At 50.9% G+C, this 14,989-nt stretch overlaps 1 protein-coding gene across 3 annotated transcripts in view; it reads right to left on the reverse strand.

Moving 5' to 3' along the window:
- Positions 1–13,175, reverse strand: part of RSPO1 (R-spondin 1) — a 42,712-nt gene extending 29,537 nt beyond the window's left edge. Inside the window, exons 1-3 of one of the 3 annotated variants that reach the window (XM_054012065.1) lie at positions 13,001–13,175; positions 12,605–12,652; positions 11,881–12,000 (exon numbers count right to left, since the gene is read on the reverse strand). The gene's annotated coding sequence lies outside the window, so the exon portion shown is untranslated. Of the gene's footprint in view, positions 1–11,079; positions 11,252–11,880; positions 12,001–12,346; positions 12,570–12,604; positions 12,653–13,000 lie in introns of those variants that run through there. The other 2 variants (XM_054012067.1, XM_054012066.1) reach the window with 2 other exon arrangements.
- Positions 13,176–14,989: the final 1,814 nt, after the last annotated feature.

A 14,989-nucleotide genomic window follows, 5' to 3' on the forward strand; every position in this document is an offset into this window, starting at 1 on the left:
CCCAAAGGAACTCCTGGTGCAAAATCAGTCACCGAACTATTTCTGCAGACCATTCTCAGCCCACAAGCCGTTCATTGCAGTGGTTAGTTAATTTGTGCCAGGTCAGAGCCCAGCACCTCTGGGCCTGGCAGGTCAGAGCCCCGGCACCTCTGGGCCTGGCAGGTCACAGCCCCGGCACCTCTGGGCCTGGCAGGTCACAGCCTCTGGGCTTGCCATGTCAGTTATGACAGTAAAAAAATTGCTTGAGCCCTGGCACCTATTTCATTGCAAATAAAGCACTGGTTCATTGCATGTGTTCAGTATTTGAAATTCCAGCACCATTCCTTTTGATTGGACACACTGGTCACATGGTAGCTTTCCTTTTGCTGATTACAGCAGGTTTCTGGTTCAAATAGTCATGATTATGAATTCAAAATTGGCTTCTGAGAACCGTCTCCAGTCCTTCTGCAGAATTCGCTGTCTAGGCAAACATTCCCAGCTGTAAACACAGCTGCTAGAACTTTCACAGAGAAAACTCCCCGCACGCAGAGGGCTGGGCCAGCATCATGTCTGTGCACCACTTACATCCCACTTAAACCCTCCAGTTGGGGCTTCTGCCGTGCAAAGGCCTTGGAGTTTCACATGGAAAGCAACCTCGGAGGGTGCCAACACACTCGAAGCAAATTCCTTTCATGTTCCATGTTCTACCCCAGACAAAACCTCAGAAGCCAGGGGTGGCTGCTGGCCCAGCAGAGCAAGTGAGTTTGTGTCCTAGCTGGAGGTGGGGCATGCTGAGATATTTAGCTAAAATTTGCCTTCTCTGCAGACACTCCCGAGATTTTAAAGCTAGAAGGGGGCTAGCCTGACCTCCTGTGTAACTACATCTCAAATGCACAGGAGAAATCAGAAACAACAGATTCCAGTGTTCCCCGAAGGCTCCAGCCTAGACTCCTGAGGTGCTTTCATCTTTCACACAGAGAAAGGGGAAAGTGAATGGATGGGGCAGGAGGACCTGTTCCCAGCTCTTCCTCCCAATCTCGGGCCATGAAATACGATTCTTCAAGCTATTGAAGACATCAGTCAAGCTCAGGTTGCTGCAAACTATTCCCAGTCTAAATATTAGCAGGGTGGTAAGAGATTTATTCCGTTTTCCCTTCGGCGGGGAGAATTTAGGGTAACCTGAATTGCTCTGTGTTCATTTGTGGAGAGACTTGTCCTAGCATCCAAGATGACAGCAAGCCTTCTTGTTTGCAATTCTGTCAGGATAAATTGGTACTTGGGAGCCCCATTCAAACCAAAAAATGTAAACCATCTGGATAATTCACCATTAGCCTCCTCCACATGAGGTGAGATAGACCAACATGATCTGCCTGGAAGATTGCAGAAATAACCCATAATAACCAAATTGCTGATATATTGCTCCTTGCTAAACATATCCAGCTATCCGTAATGTAAACGGGATCTCCTGAAGGTTTACTGAGTCGGGGAGAGAAGGACCAGATGCTTGTGTGAGGACTGGAGACAGGACAAAGGAGATAATATTCCAATGGCAGCGGCGTACGACCCCCTGTGAAGTCCTGCCCGCTCGCAAGCACAAACCCTGCCTGCTGGCTACATGATAAGAATGTTTGGGGGAGGGGAAGCTGGCATCAGGGCTTGGAGCTGGGTGAATAATCTGTCATTTGTAATGCACAATTTATCTGATGAATTTCACCGCGTTAGCTCTTTGCACAAAGGGCAGATTTCTGGAATTTATTCATTCTTCCGAGTTATTTCCCAAATGGTTTCACTGCCGCTTTGCTGCAGGAATTCAAACGCTGAGCTGTTTTGACTGGGTGTGTAGGTGACACAGTATGGCTCTTTCCCGTCTGCACCGCTGTAATGCTTACGGTCAGGTTTGCAGCGTAAATACTCACCATTACACATTCAGAATTTGTTTTCCACTAATATTTTGCAACATTGATTTAAAATTCACTGTTCCGGTGAAAATTCTTGCCTGTACAGCTCACCGGCTGGCCGGGATATTTATAGAAAGGGAACACAGTCCAGGAAAATCAAATGACTATTTGCTAGAAACAATGTGTGAAATTCATCCCATGCAGAGAGGGGCCAGCACGACGCATGTCGGACACACGACAGAGCCGACACCAACCTAGGGCACCAGCCTGCTGAGTGCCCCTTTGCTCACTCTCTACAGCACCCCAGGCTTTGGGGTTTGAAGTGGGGCGTGGGCCCAGGGCCGGTGCCTCTCCAAGTATTCATTTGATTTTTGTTTTTAAACAAATGTGCTTTGGCCATCGCTACTCCCCACCTCCCTAGCACTGCACAGTTTGCCAGGTGCGTGATGGGCTTTTCTGCTCTTCCTCTGAAGCAATAGGCACTGCATTGGCGAAGGCTAGAGGCAGGCACCAGACTAGAGAGGCCTGCATGGTGAATCCTATGTTCCTAAGACCTCCTCTACACGTAAACTTGCACCAAAGTAACCAGCTGAGACCTTTGCTGTTTGGGGCCAGGCTGTAGCAGGCTAATGCCTTGGGAGGTGTTTGCTTTGCCATGTGTCTGACAGGACTCTCCACTTTGCGGTCTCGGTCCTGTTTACTTTGCACTCTTCTCACGCCTGCTTGCATTGCTGCCCCTTGGTCCTGACAGCTGGTCAGCCTATTGGAGTAGACCAAACCCACTTCAGCATGTTCAGACGAGCTGTCGCTCGTTGCCTGACACACCTCGATCAGGGCTGCAGGGGGGAATGAGTTCCGATGGGCAGCCAGACAGGTAGGTCGAAGACGGACACTGATGGAGCTTTCTGCATCATTCTGGGTTAAATCCCCAGTTCAGAGCCTTGGCAAAAGGCTGCAGCATGTCTCACAAGTGTCCCAGAGGACAAACCCCCAGGGCCCTGTGCTCCAGCCTTGTGCACAGGCGCAGGCAGGATTTGTGCTGTCGTCCTGGTTTGGCAGTGGGGTACCTCACTCACTGGGCACAGCTGTGAATGACACACAAGCCGCTAGGCAGGGGACAGCCTGGCCCATCATTTTCACCCTAAATTTGCCTCCATCCTCTATAGCACAAGTGTCTGTGTCTCCACTTGTGAAGTATTTAGATTGGATGCCTCAGACCATGCTATTAGCCCGACAGGCTGCAGACTGTGAGCCCCCTGGATTTTCTGTTTCTTTTTACAGCCACTTTTACAATGGGGTCCTGAACTGTGAGTAGGGCCTGGACGTGCTACTGTCAGATACACATAATAATAATGAGGCAGGTGGTCCTACGCTATTGCAACACAAGGACAGTCCCTCACACCTGCAATGCAAAGAACAACACACTTTCCCATGAGACAGACCTGGGTATTATGGGACACGTGGCTCCCATCCCATGATCCAGACCCGCGCTGCAAACCCTGCACGGAAAGCGAGAAGTAGCATGGGATTTGCTGATGAAGCCACGCCATCTTTGGACAGGCTGGCAGCTCTCCCTGGTACAGAACAGCCACTGGTCCCTGCCCACAGCCAGCCAACGTCCTGCACAAGCTTTTGGCACATAATAGAATCAAGAATATAAACACTTGGGAAGCGGATGGGTCTGCAGCTCAGGGCTAGATTAGCGCAACACTGTGCCTGCGCGGAGTCCTGCACCCCTACCAGCTGTGCGGGTGGATACCGGGAGAGCGGCGTTGCCTCCGCAGCCATTCCTACTCAAGAAAGCAGAGCTTGTCGTTCTTCTTTTTATGATGCTTGTTGTCTAACGTTGGCTCCACCTGTCCCCTGCTACAAACCTACAGCAGCAGCCCTGTTCTATCCGACACGATTTTCCAGCCACCTAGAAGCCAAGCAATAGAGTGAACTCCAGCCAGTTAGCCCAGCCCCGTGGTCAGGGAACTGAGTAATGCTGCTGTGAAGCCGGGGTAGAAGAGAGGAGAACGGGGCCCTCGGAGCCAGCACCTCGTGGCCCAGGCACTGACAGTTCTGCTCAGAGACTAGAGCTTGCCCCTCTTTGCATGTCGCACGCCAAACCCTCTGCGATGCAGCCACTGTCAGTCACCTTCTGCAGGCATTAGAAGTGACATCTCAGTAACCCAGAAATGATACAAGAACACTGCATCTCTGGGAACTTCACAGCTCTGTTAGCGTCTGTTCTGGGGCCAGACTTTTTATGACCTCCACTCCAGATGGTATGAATTCATTTGGAAGCAAAAGTAGTTGCAGTAGGTTACAGAGAACTAACTGCTGGATGTGCAGCATCTGCCACTCAGGGCCTGTCTGTCTCAGAGGCCCCGGGCCTTCTGCCATCCCTGGCACCCACCCCTTGCTACAGAACCGTGCACCTGGTTGTGAAGAACACTTTCCAAACACGGACCAAGTGTCAAAGGAGGTGGTGGTGTCTGCCTGAGTCTGCAGACTGCCTGAAACACTGGGCCAAATTCTCCATTAGTGTAAACTGGCCCATCTTCAAAAGTGCCTCCTCCTACTTTCAGCTTGCTAGGAAATTTTCCTCTGCTCCCACCCACGTGTTTGTCAGGTTCCAGTAACTGACGGCACGTGAGCCTGACGGCTTACTGACACGGGGCCACTTGACCCTGCATAGACCCTGCTTTACTAGCTCAGAGGAGTGGGACCTGTCCCACTCGGTTCAGAAACCTAAAGACAACGGTGTAAATGTTAACGTCGCTGGCTGCTTCGCTGCTCATCCAAGCAGGAAGATCCAGAGAACGTTATGCAGACAGCCCTCAGTACACGAGAGCCACAGATTGTCCCATGGGCCTTTCCCAACTCATCCTACAGGGCTGCTCCAACTACACAGGAGAGGAGAGAAGGAGCGAGGTGCAATTCAAATGTTGACATGTTCGTATGTTGTATGGGGATTACGCCATCAAATGTCCATTCTGCATCTGTCTGCAGCAGCTCCGCTGAGGAGACCCAGTGTGATGAGATGTGCTGTGCATGGGGCCACGAGGAAAGGGTCTGAACTGTGGCGCTCGTTCGAATGTTTCAATCATGGGATAACATTCAAAGGGCGAGGTCATGCACTTAGGGTCTCCCAGTAAGAATTTCTGCTACGAGCTGGGAGCTCATCAGTTGGAAGCGACAGAGGAGGAGGGAGACCTGGGGGTGTGGGTGAAGCACAGGATGAGTGGGAGACACTAAAATGAGGTGTCTGTGGCAAAGGCAAAGGTGACCCTAGAATGTATTGGACAAGGCCCTGGTGAGACCTCAGCTGGAGTCCTGTGTGCAGGTTCAAGAAAGATGAATTCAGACTGGAACTGGTGCAGAGACGGGCTATGAAGCTGATCAGGAGAATGAAGAGCCTGTCTTTGAGAGGAGACTGGAAGAGCTCAGCTTGTTTAGTCTAACATAAAGAAGGCTGAGAGGGGATCTGACTGCTATAAATACATCGGGGATAAATACCAGGGAGGGCGAAGAGCTATTGAAGCTACAGGACAATGCTGGCACAGAACGAATGGGAATAAACTGGCCATGAACAAATTCAGGCTGGAAATTAGAAGGTTTCTAACCACCAGAGTGGTGGAGGTTCTGGAACAGCCTCCGAGCAGGAGTTATGGGGGCAAACAACAATTAGTTTTAAGAGAGAGCTGGACAAATGTCTGTGTGTGATTGTATGACAGGTTGCTTGTGACGGTGGGGACCAGGACTCAGAGGTCCTGGGGCTCACAGTTTACATCTTATGTTTCTAAAAGCTTATGCTTCAGGGTTTCAGGTAGCCAGCTGCAGGGGTCAGGAAGAGATATCCCACCCCTCCCCTCCCCCAGTGTATTCTGGGTTTTTCTTTTAACTCCTTTTTCTGATGCATTGGGGTGGCCATGGCTAGAGCTGGCACTGAGCATTCTCCCTCTCCCGTGCTTGCCTGACTGGTTCTTGCTCACATGCTCAGGGTCTCACTCACTGCCACATGTGGGGCTGGGAAGGAATTTCCCCCCAGGTCACGTAGGCAGTGACCTGGGGTGATATTGTGGATTTTGTTGTTGTTGTCTTCCTCTGCAGCTGGGGTGCAGGTCACTTGCCAGGATTATCTGGGTGTCTCTCACTTAATTGTCTCCCTGCCATTGAGGGGGCCTCGCGCCCTGGTGCACTTCGGTCCCTCCTCATCTCTCCTCATGGCACAGAACAGTCCAGTCTCCTGAGGGCTGTGATACTTTGGGCTCATTTCAGTAGTTGGCTTTAGTGTGCAGGTGCAGGCTGACACATACAGGAGGTGCGAGTAGCTGATCTGGTCCCGTCTGGCCTTAAACTCTATGCCTAGCACAAATGTAGCCCATTGCATTCCCAGGCCCTGATGTGCTTTACAAAGCTGGGTAGCTTCCATTATCCCCATTTTATGGATGGAGAAACAGAGACATACCGACGGCCACCCAGCAAGTTGGTGGCAGAGCTGGAGCTAGAAGTCAGGCCTCCTGCATCTCCCGCTTCTGCTCCATCTCACAGCCAGGGCGGCCTTCCCACCCATACTTGGAGCTGCTTGTGTGATGCTCCCAGCTAGTTACCAGGAGCAGCAAAGCCCAGCTATTACACACTTACAAATCTCGTCGGGAAGGTCAACTAATCATTGAAGAGATTTGGTGTGGACAGGAGAATCTTTTTCTGCCAACGGTGCCTAGTCCTCAGCATCGTTAAATAAACCTACTTCATAAATACAGATTAAAATAAATCTTCACAAGTTAAACAAAGTAAAACGCCAGCCTTGCAGGCAGTGATTCAGCCTATGTTTATATAACACCAGCTCCGTTTTGCTTTGCCTTTCCCTCCCATTAAAAATGTGCAATGACGTTACTTGGAGACAGTGAGGGGTAGCTGTTAGAAGGTTTGCTTGGAGGGGTGGGGTGAGGCAGGTGATCTGGCTTCTAGCTCTGAAGCTGCCACTGAATTGCTAGTTCCCCCCGGGACAAGTCACTTTTCCTCTCTGAGCCTCAGTTTCCCCATCTGGAGAACCAGGTGAGCGCTAACACTCGCGCAAGGGAAGTGCTTTGAGATGCTCCAGTGAAGAGTGCCACGTATGTTCATCGTTGGATCACTTAACCACCAGAGCGTGCCTGGCATGCCTCCGGCCAGCAAGCATCCATCCACATACACACTCAAAGCCACTTTGTTCTGCTTAATCCCTTAGGCAATAAAAATCAGCGGCGTTAAGTCAAATGTCCTAACCAGAAGGCCTTTATTTGATATTATATTTCAGAGCCAAAGTTCTGCCAAAACCATAAACCATCAAGCTAAGCACTGAAAAAAATAAAAAACCTGGCAGCAGAATTCTCCACAGCATTGTTGAGGTTTGAGTCCTTCCGCCGGCTTCTGCAAAGCACTCACATCAGCTCTGCTGGGAGCCTAGCAACAGGGACTGTGTCTAGAACAGACTCCTGCCTGCCAGAGGTCCCACCTGCCCCTTGCCACCGCCTTGCTTGGCTACATTACCACGTCACTTTCACATCCACCCATCATTCTGAGCTGGGCCCCATATTCTCTCTCAAGGCTGTATCCTGCAGCTCATGTTGTCACCACCTATCCGCACTGGGTGGAGATACCATTGCGCTGGTTAGACTGACGAGGAAGAATGCCCTTGCGGTAAAGGTGTTAGACTGGGCCTCAGTACACCTGGATTCAGTCCTTGGTTCTGCCACAGAGTCACCATGTGACCTAGGGAAGTCACTTATTCTTAGCTGTGAAAATGGGGTGATAATACTCTATTTCTTTCACCCTCAGTCTGCCTGGTCTATTTAGACTGTAAGCTCTTGAGAGCAGAGACTGTCTCTCACTAGGTGTCTATACAGCCCCTAGTACACAGTATGCCTCTAGGTACTACTAAAATATTAATCAGAGTCATTATTACACGTACCAATGCTCCAGGATCGCCTGTGGTGCAACACATTATAAACCGACACCTAAGGTAGGAAACTTCCTACCCATAGAAGACTCTCATCATCTTCTCAATTTGCTTCTATGAAAGACACTCTATAGCGAAAGAGGCCACCTCCAAGAGCAAACCCAGCAAGTGCAACAGGTGTTAACCCTCATGGGAATCCAAAAGGGAGCCCTGAAGTTCTGGGCGTGGTGACGAGGTCAGGTGCTTGTGTGAGTGAGGGAGAGACACAACACCTGCGTTCCTTCTGCACCTTAGTGTGCCTTCTGGCATCATTATAAATGCACAGGAGGCATCATGTCAGGCACTGCTACATGAAATGGGATTGGGAGCAGATTAGGAGTGTGTCTGGGGATTTTGTTTGGGACAGGTCCAATGCAAACATTCCTTAATTTCCCCCAGGGCTTTTTTGCAAGGTAGAACTTTACATTGCATTGTCCCTGGGTTCAGTAATGTACTTACAAAATGCAAACTAAAGATGAAAAGCAGAGGTCCAGATGAGGAAGAGAAGACTCAGATGAGGTGTTTCCAGCTGCGTTTTCAGAGCAAACCAAGGTGGGGCTAAATGTGCGGCTGTTCCCTTAGAAGCACCCTCTGAATATTTCTGCTAACCTCAGTCACTGAAAGTCAGGATTTCCTCCCTCACAAATACTTAACTGAGTTAAAGACAGAGAGACAAGAGAAGAGGCACCTGCCCACGCTGCATGAGGACAGAACCCCTCACTCTTCCTCTGTGACCCTCAGAGAACTAGTGCAAAGCCCTAAATAATTCTGAGCAAACTGCCGAAGGCTGCAGGCTGGTCGACACACGAACGAGCGCCTCTTTGGTTAAGCCGCTGCAAGCCCCTGTTCTTTCGGTTTAAGAGCATCCACACAGCAGTTTGCATCCGTTTAATTAAATCGCTTTACATTCACACCAAGCCTCCATGGCTTAGGCCAGGCGTCCATTCGGAGCATTTTGCCAGTAGAGCAACATCCGTATGCTACGCTGGCAGAGTGCTCCTAGTGTGAACACCGCTTATACCCCTTTGCTGGTATAGCTTTTTCCACCCCCCGGGCAAAATAGACGAAAAGCGCATCTTTGCTGCTAGAGCTGTGTCTGCATTAGGGCCTTTTGGTAGCACAGCTGTGCTGGTTAAAACTCACATCTCCTCATGCCTCTGACCAACAGAGCTGCCAGGGCTGGCAAAAGTTTGCAGTATAGATCTGCCCTGAGAGAAGCCAGCGTGAGTGAAAAGCTGATGTGCGAATCGCTCTGTGCAGAACAGAAACACGGGCTCAGAGTCCCAGGGCAGCATGCAGCGCTGTCTGTGCAGAGGAGGAAGCCCCATGCAAAGGAAGCATCTGCTAAACACAAGATTCCTAAAAGGATTCCCAGCACTCTTGCCGCCCTGTCTAAATGTCACACTGGCTTCAAAATCTGAACCCTGCAGAGCCCCAGAGTCCTGCACTCCCCCCCCGAAGCAGATGGAAAAACAAGACTTGGAAAAATCAAGAGAGACCCCAGCTTTGTTTGGGACAGGACAAGGAGGTTGGGGGGTGGAGGTCTTGTGCTCTCCCTGATCAAGGCGTTCCAGCAAGTTTAGCTGTGAACTAATTTGCAGTCTGTCTTCTTGGGGGAATTCTACTGCTGCCACTTGAACAGAGGGACCCAGGGGACTGGGCTGCGGCTGGGTCAGGGACAGGAGAGATGCAGGGAGGACTCCAGCAGCACAAGCCTGGGGTGTGCCGCCGGGCTGCCCCCAAAACCTGGCACTGCTCAGCTGCTCACACAACCTGCCCGGGTTGGTCTGTAATGCGAGGCTTTCTCCAGCAGACACAGGCCAAGTCCAGCGTGTAAAAGCAACTTGGGGAAGCTAAAATCAGAAGGTGTCATCCCCAGGAGCTGTCAGCTGGGACTGTCTGAACCAGGGATACTTGGCAAAACCTGTCTGTTTCTACTACAGGATTCGCCTTAACCATACCCCAAAGGAGGGCATCTCTCCGGGTCAGGGCTATCTCCAGATCCCTGGCTGAGGGCAGGGAGTCGAGCTGGGAGCAGACTTGGCATGGGAGAACCTTGCCCTTCTCAAGAGCATATTTTGCTCCCTGTTGTTTGGTTTTCCTCTTTCTTTGCCCCATCCCTGCTTTCTCCCTGTCTGGTGTTCCTTTTACATTCCCGTAGGGGGGAAGGGGGGAAGGAGGGGGAGCTGAGGTCTGTCTGAGTGGAAATCTGTGCAGCCTTTTACATGCACTGGTATTTGACACGGAGGCAGGATGGTCCTATGCTCAGGTGTTAGCCTAGGCTGGAGAAGAGGCAGGTTCAGTTCCCTGCTCTGCTGCAGACATCCGATGTGACTTTGGGCAAATCCCTGTCTCTCTGTGGCTCCGTTTCCCCTGCGCTGCCTCACCGGGGTGCTGAGGATAGACCCGGTAAATATTCCGACGTGCTCAGATGCTATGGTGCCAGGTCCCAGATAAATACCTGAGACTCACCGAAATAACCGGAACCCCCCAGGAACCTTCATCTCTCAGTGCAAGCTGGCTGTCTCCCAGGGGTCTCAGCTGTGAACAGTCCCACCCGAGGCACCTGTTGTGGCACCCCTGAGCAGTACGTACTCCTGGGAGTTGTCCCGCTAAGTGCATGGATCCCTAGGCAGGAGACAAAGGTTTCTAGCGTTGCTCAGCTCTGTGCCCAACAGTGCTGGGCAGAGAGAGAACGCCCAGTGCCCGCAGAGCCTTCCTCTGCTGGCAGGACAGTACTTTACATGCCTACCTCTCCCAAGTGATGCGTCTCCCTAGGGCACTGCTCTCCATCATGAGGGAAGTGCAAAGGACCCCATAGCCCTGACTTTGCAGGAGACAACAGGAATCTGCGGGACAGAAAGTCCCCAAACTCCCAGCGTTCTGCGCTCTCCCAGCTCTAGGCAGATGGCACCGAGAACCCTTTGTGCCCTGAGGTGCTCCCCACAGAGCAGGCTTTTTTCTCCACATTCCGACCTTTCATTAAACAAAGCAAACCCAAACATCAGCGGCCAGCCCCTTTGGTTGTGGGAACACCCCCTAGTGCAGAGCCCAGTGCCTCATTATCCCACCGGTTTGACAGCCAAACAGGGAGACAGCAGCACTTCCCAACGGGTGAACTCCCCCTGCACATCAGCAAGGGGTGTTAACTCGGATGTCTAATTACTACCAGCATCACTTGTAATCGTTTCCACACTGCTACCCCTGTGAGAAACAGCCAGTCAACACACTTACCGGGTGCCGTGCAGGTACCTGCTATGCACAGATGGCCCCTTCGTTTGCAAGGAGGCTGAATTATCATTGGCAATTTAAATATGCAAATAGTTTCCTACTTAGTTAGCTATCCTCCTGATTGTTCAGGTAACCGCAGCGCTTGCTCCTGTCTTTGAAAGTCAGGGTGGAACTGGTAGTGGTGGTACGGCCAGTTACGAAGTACTAGACTCCTGCGCTGCAGCTGGTGGGGTTTTGTGGCTGGTACAGTAGCAACAGCTCATTTTAATATCCTAATACAGGGGTTCTCAAACTGGGGGTCGGGACCCCTCAGGGGGTCGCGAGGTTATTACATGGGGTGGTCGCGAGCTGTCACCCTCCACCCCAAATTCCACTTTGCCTCCAGCATTTATAATGGTGTTAAATATATTAAAAAGTGTTTTTAGTGTATAAGGGGGGGTGGCACTCAGAGGCTTGCTGTGTGAAAGGGGTCACCCATACAAAAATCTGAGAACCCCTGTCCTAATACATATTTCTGAGTAACTCTCCTTGTGTCCTACACTAAGATCTGGCAGGTAACATACAAGCAGAGAACAGAAATAACCCACCTTCCCCGTAACACTTCTCCCAGTTTGGTGGTTGGGGCACTGAGGAAATCCCCACTGAGTTTGCTGTAATTCTTCACAGCTTCCCATTGTCCTAATTCATTAGCCATATTGCACGAGGCAAACCCACAAGTCAGAAGCCGACAAGGCTCACACTCCTAGCTAACAGCCTGCATTGCGAAAGCTTAATCTAAACAAACATGCATTGTGAAATCCTTACCTCCGAGTTGTCAGTCACTCATGACGGCTGAAGAGACTCTACTAGTTTCTCAGTTTTAAAATACCGCAAGAACAATCACAAAAATCGTCTGTTCCTCCAGGGAAAGTTACACGCAAGTTTCTGTCAAAAAAACAAACAAACAAAAAACCATCCCTGCCAGCTCACGGGGAAGTCTGGTGCAACAGGGCTTCTGGGGGTTCTTTGGCTGGTTGGTTTTGAGGCAGATTTCGAATAGCCTCACAAACGCTGCGGAGAGAAACAAACCCTTCTGGGATGTGCAGGATTTCAGCTCGTAAAGATTGCCCAGGCTAGTTTTTACTCCATCAGCCCACACTGCTCCCTGTGTATGTGATCATATCAGAGCAATTGGCACATTAATAACGCCTGCTCGCAAGGCCGCAGACTCCATCCCCATTCAAGGAATATGGTTGTGGGTTGTTGTTTTTTTTTAAATTATTATCATTACCAGAGTATCCAGCTTTGTAAAAGCATCCAGTGCAAACTCCAGCATGAGGGAATTCCACCCTACTAGTACCACCTCCTAAGACAATATCCAGCCAAAATATTGTGACTGTTGCAAAACCCGGACTGGAGCTCACCGAAGGACCATCCAATGTAACATCCAGAGCCAACAGGGTCTCAGTAAGTCCCTGCAGGGTGACATAACATAGGGTTCTTTGTAGTCTGTTTGATTTATGACCGTTAATTCTGATTCATTACTTACATTTCAGTGGTAACTGGCATATGAAGTCTTTAGCAGTCACTACCGCATCTGTTAATAAACACAACAAATATTAAAAGCAGCTTGTTACCCTCTTGAGGGGAGACGAGACTAAGCAGACTAGCGTTAAAGCCTAGTTATTTTTCAGTCTGTAACTGTGCTGCAGGAGGAAATATTCACGCTTCGGAAGTTAAATAAAGATTTTCATAGGAAAACAACCTGCTATGGTTGGGAGCTGTGCTCTGATACCTGCTGTCCCTGAATCCTAATCTGCACCAGTCGCTGCCTTTCCTCCAGTCCTGCCCAGTTGCTTTATCCCTTTCCTTTCCATTCATGAACTTGGACATGTAGAGAAGGTCAATGGCTAACCTCTACTTTGCATCAGAAATTAATTCAAACCTGTTAGGAAACGCAGGAAGCACAAGTGATAGAGGAACCCCCCGAGATCACAGACAATCAGCTTTCCCATCCTCTGTTTCTGCATTGCGCATGGGTCTGCTCCCAGCGTAGCCCATGGTAAATGTCCCCTTGGCTTTGATGGCAGCAGGTCATGCCTAAGGTTGTGCCATGGAGTAATGATGTGTCACAGCATGACTGGCAGTCACACCCTGCTAGGCTGCGTGAGCCCGTCAGATCCACAGGGCTGGGCCTGTCTGGCCCAGGAATGGGAGCTCTCCAAGAACACACACACTGGAAGCCCTGGTAATCTGTGCTCATTAAAATTCTCATGTTCGATGTTATCTCCTGGGCCCAGGCCAACTTTCAAATCGGGCAACTGCATTCTGCATCCCTAACGTCTCCGTGCCCTTTCCCTTCGATACAGAATTCTTCTCCGGTCCCTCTGCGACACTGCGGTGCTGCGCTGTGACAGACGCTGGGTTCCCACCCAACAAGTGGCTGCGTTTCAGCAGTGGGGAAGTGATCCATCTGTCTAGAAAATGTCTGTCGAACACTTTAGGACCCTTTGGGATCAGAGATATTCTTACTGCCATCACTGCTGTCCTGACGCCACACTGTCACGGTGACATGTCAACGTCACATCCCAGCGCAATGTCCCCTATTTGGGGATGCTCTCTGTGTTATACAAAATGACTTAAATGACCCGCCCAGTCTTTAAAAGAAACCCAGCAGCCATAAAGCACCAGCCCTCCCCTCCCACCCCCAGCCAGCAGATTAACATGAGCTGATGAGCTGACAAGCTGGACAGGTTCTTTGTTTCATGCTGACGAAGTGCAGCCTGGCAGTAGCTCCCCGATCCTCTGGCCCTGGTGGCAGTTGGTTAAAACCCCCAGCCTGACCCAGTGCTGCTATTTCTAAACTACACAAAGTTCTACACGAGAACCAGTGCTCATTTGTTCCCCTGGCACCAGCGAGGTGATATGGCCGGCGGAGCTGGGACTCCCCCTGCATTTCCATTCTTCCTTCCCTGCCCCGCACACACAGAGCCCGCCAGCAGCATGAGGCAGGGAGAGTGATTCGGAGTGGAGTCCGATACCTCCAGGAGCTGCAGTGCTGCAAGAAGCGCTGCTCTGGGAGAACAGAGTCCCCCACATCGCAGCCACAAACGTCCTTGCCTGCTTTGTGTGCTGCTGGGGACCCCTCCGGCAGGACAGTTCCCCTGGCTTTGCAGAGCTGGGGCGCTCTGCCTGCGTTGCACCATTGCAGTCAATGGCATGAAAAGGGAGCAAGGCCCAGGGGAAGCAGCCCTAAGTCTGCTCCAGCAGAGGGCAGCGTCCAATGACCCACACCTGCTGTATGACGCTCCAGGGACACACAATACAGCAAAGCTCTTGTGTGGGAATCGTCCCTTTGCAGAGGGCCTAAGGCCTGGGCACCACTTTAGTCCCACTTCAGCCTCAGAGCGTGTCCTGCAGCCGCTGCTTACGGCACTGAGCGAAACTGTCCGACTGCTACCTTGTGCCCCACCCACCCCGTCGCTTGCTTGTATCCACCTGCTATTTCTCACCTTACATTAAACTGTCCACTCTTCGGGGCAGGGAGGGTCTGCTGTTCAATGTGTTTGTGCAGCGCCAAGCACAGCAGGGCCCCAATCCCTGACCGCAATACAAATAGCAATAAATAACAGCTACCATGGTCTGCGAGGACAAGACACTGGCGATGGGAGCCATACGAGCCAGAGATTCTAAGGCAAGGGATGGGTCACCAGAGGGTGCTGTTACACATGCTCTTCCAAGTTCTTTTCCTTTGCATGTGAGCAGATGTTCAGACTTGGGAAGACACGTCGCGTTGCTGTTAATTTTTGGTTCAGTGTAGAGGGGGGTGAGTTCAGAGGCCGGAGCAGTGCAAGGAGCTAGAGAATTTGTTCTACCTTGATCTCTAACTGGAGCCAATTCCTGAGGTGGAGCAGCTATCTGGGAACCAGGCACT

The sequence above is a fragment of the Malaclemys terrapin genome, chromosome 22, assembly GCF_027887155.1.
Source record: "Malaclemys terrapin pileata isolate rMalTer1 chromosome 22, rMalTer1.hap1, whole genome shotgun sequence".
In the NCBI taxonomy this organism is placed as follows: Eukaryota; Metazoa; Chordata; order Testudines; family Emydidae; genus Malaclemys; species Malaclemys terrapin.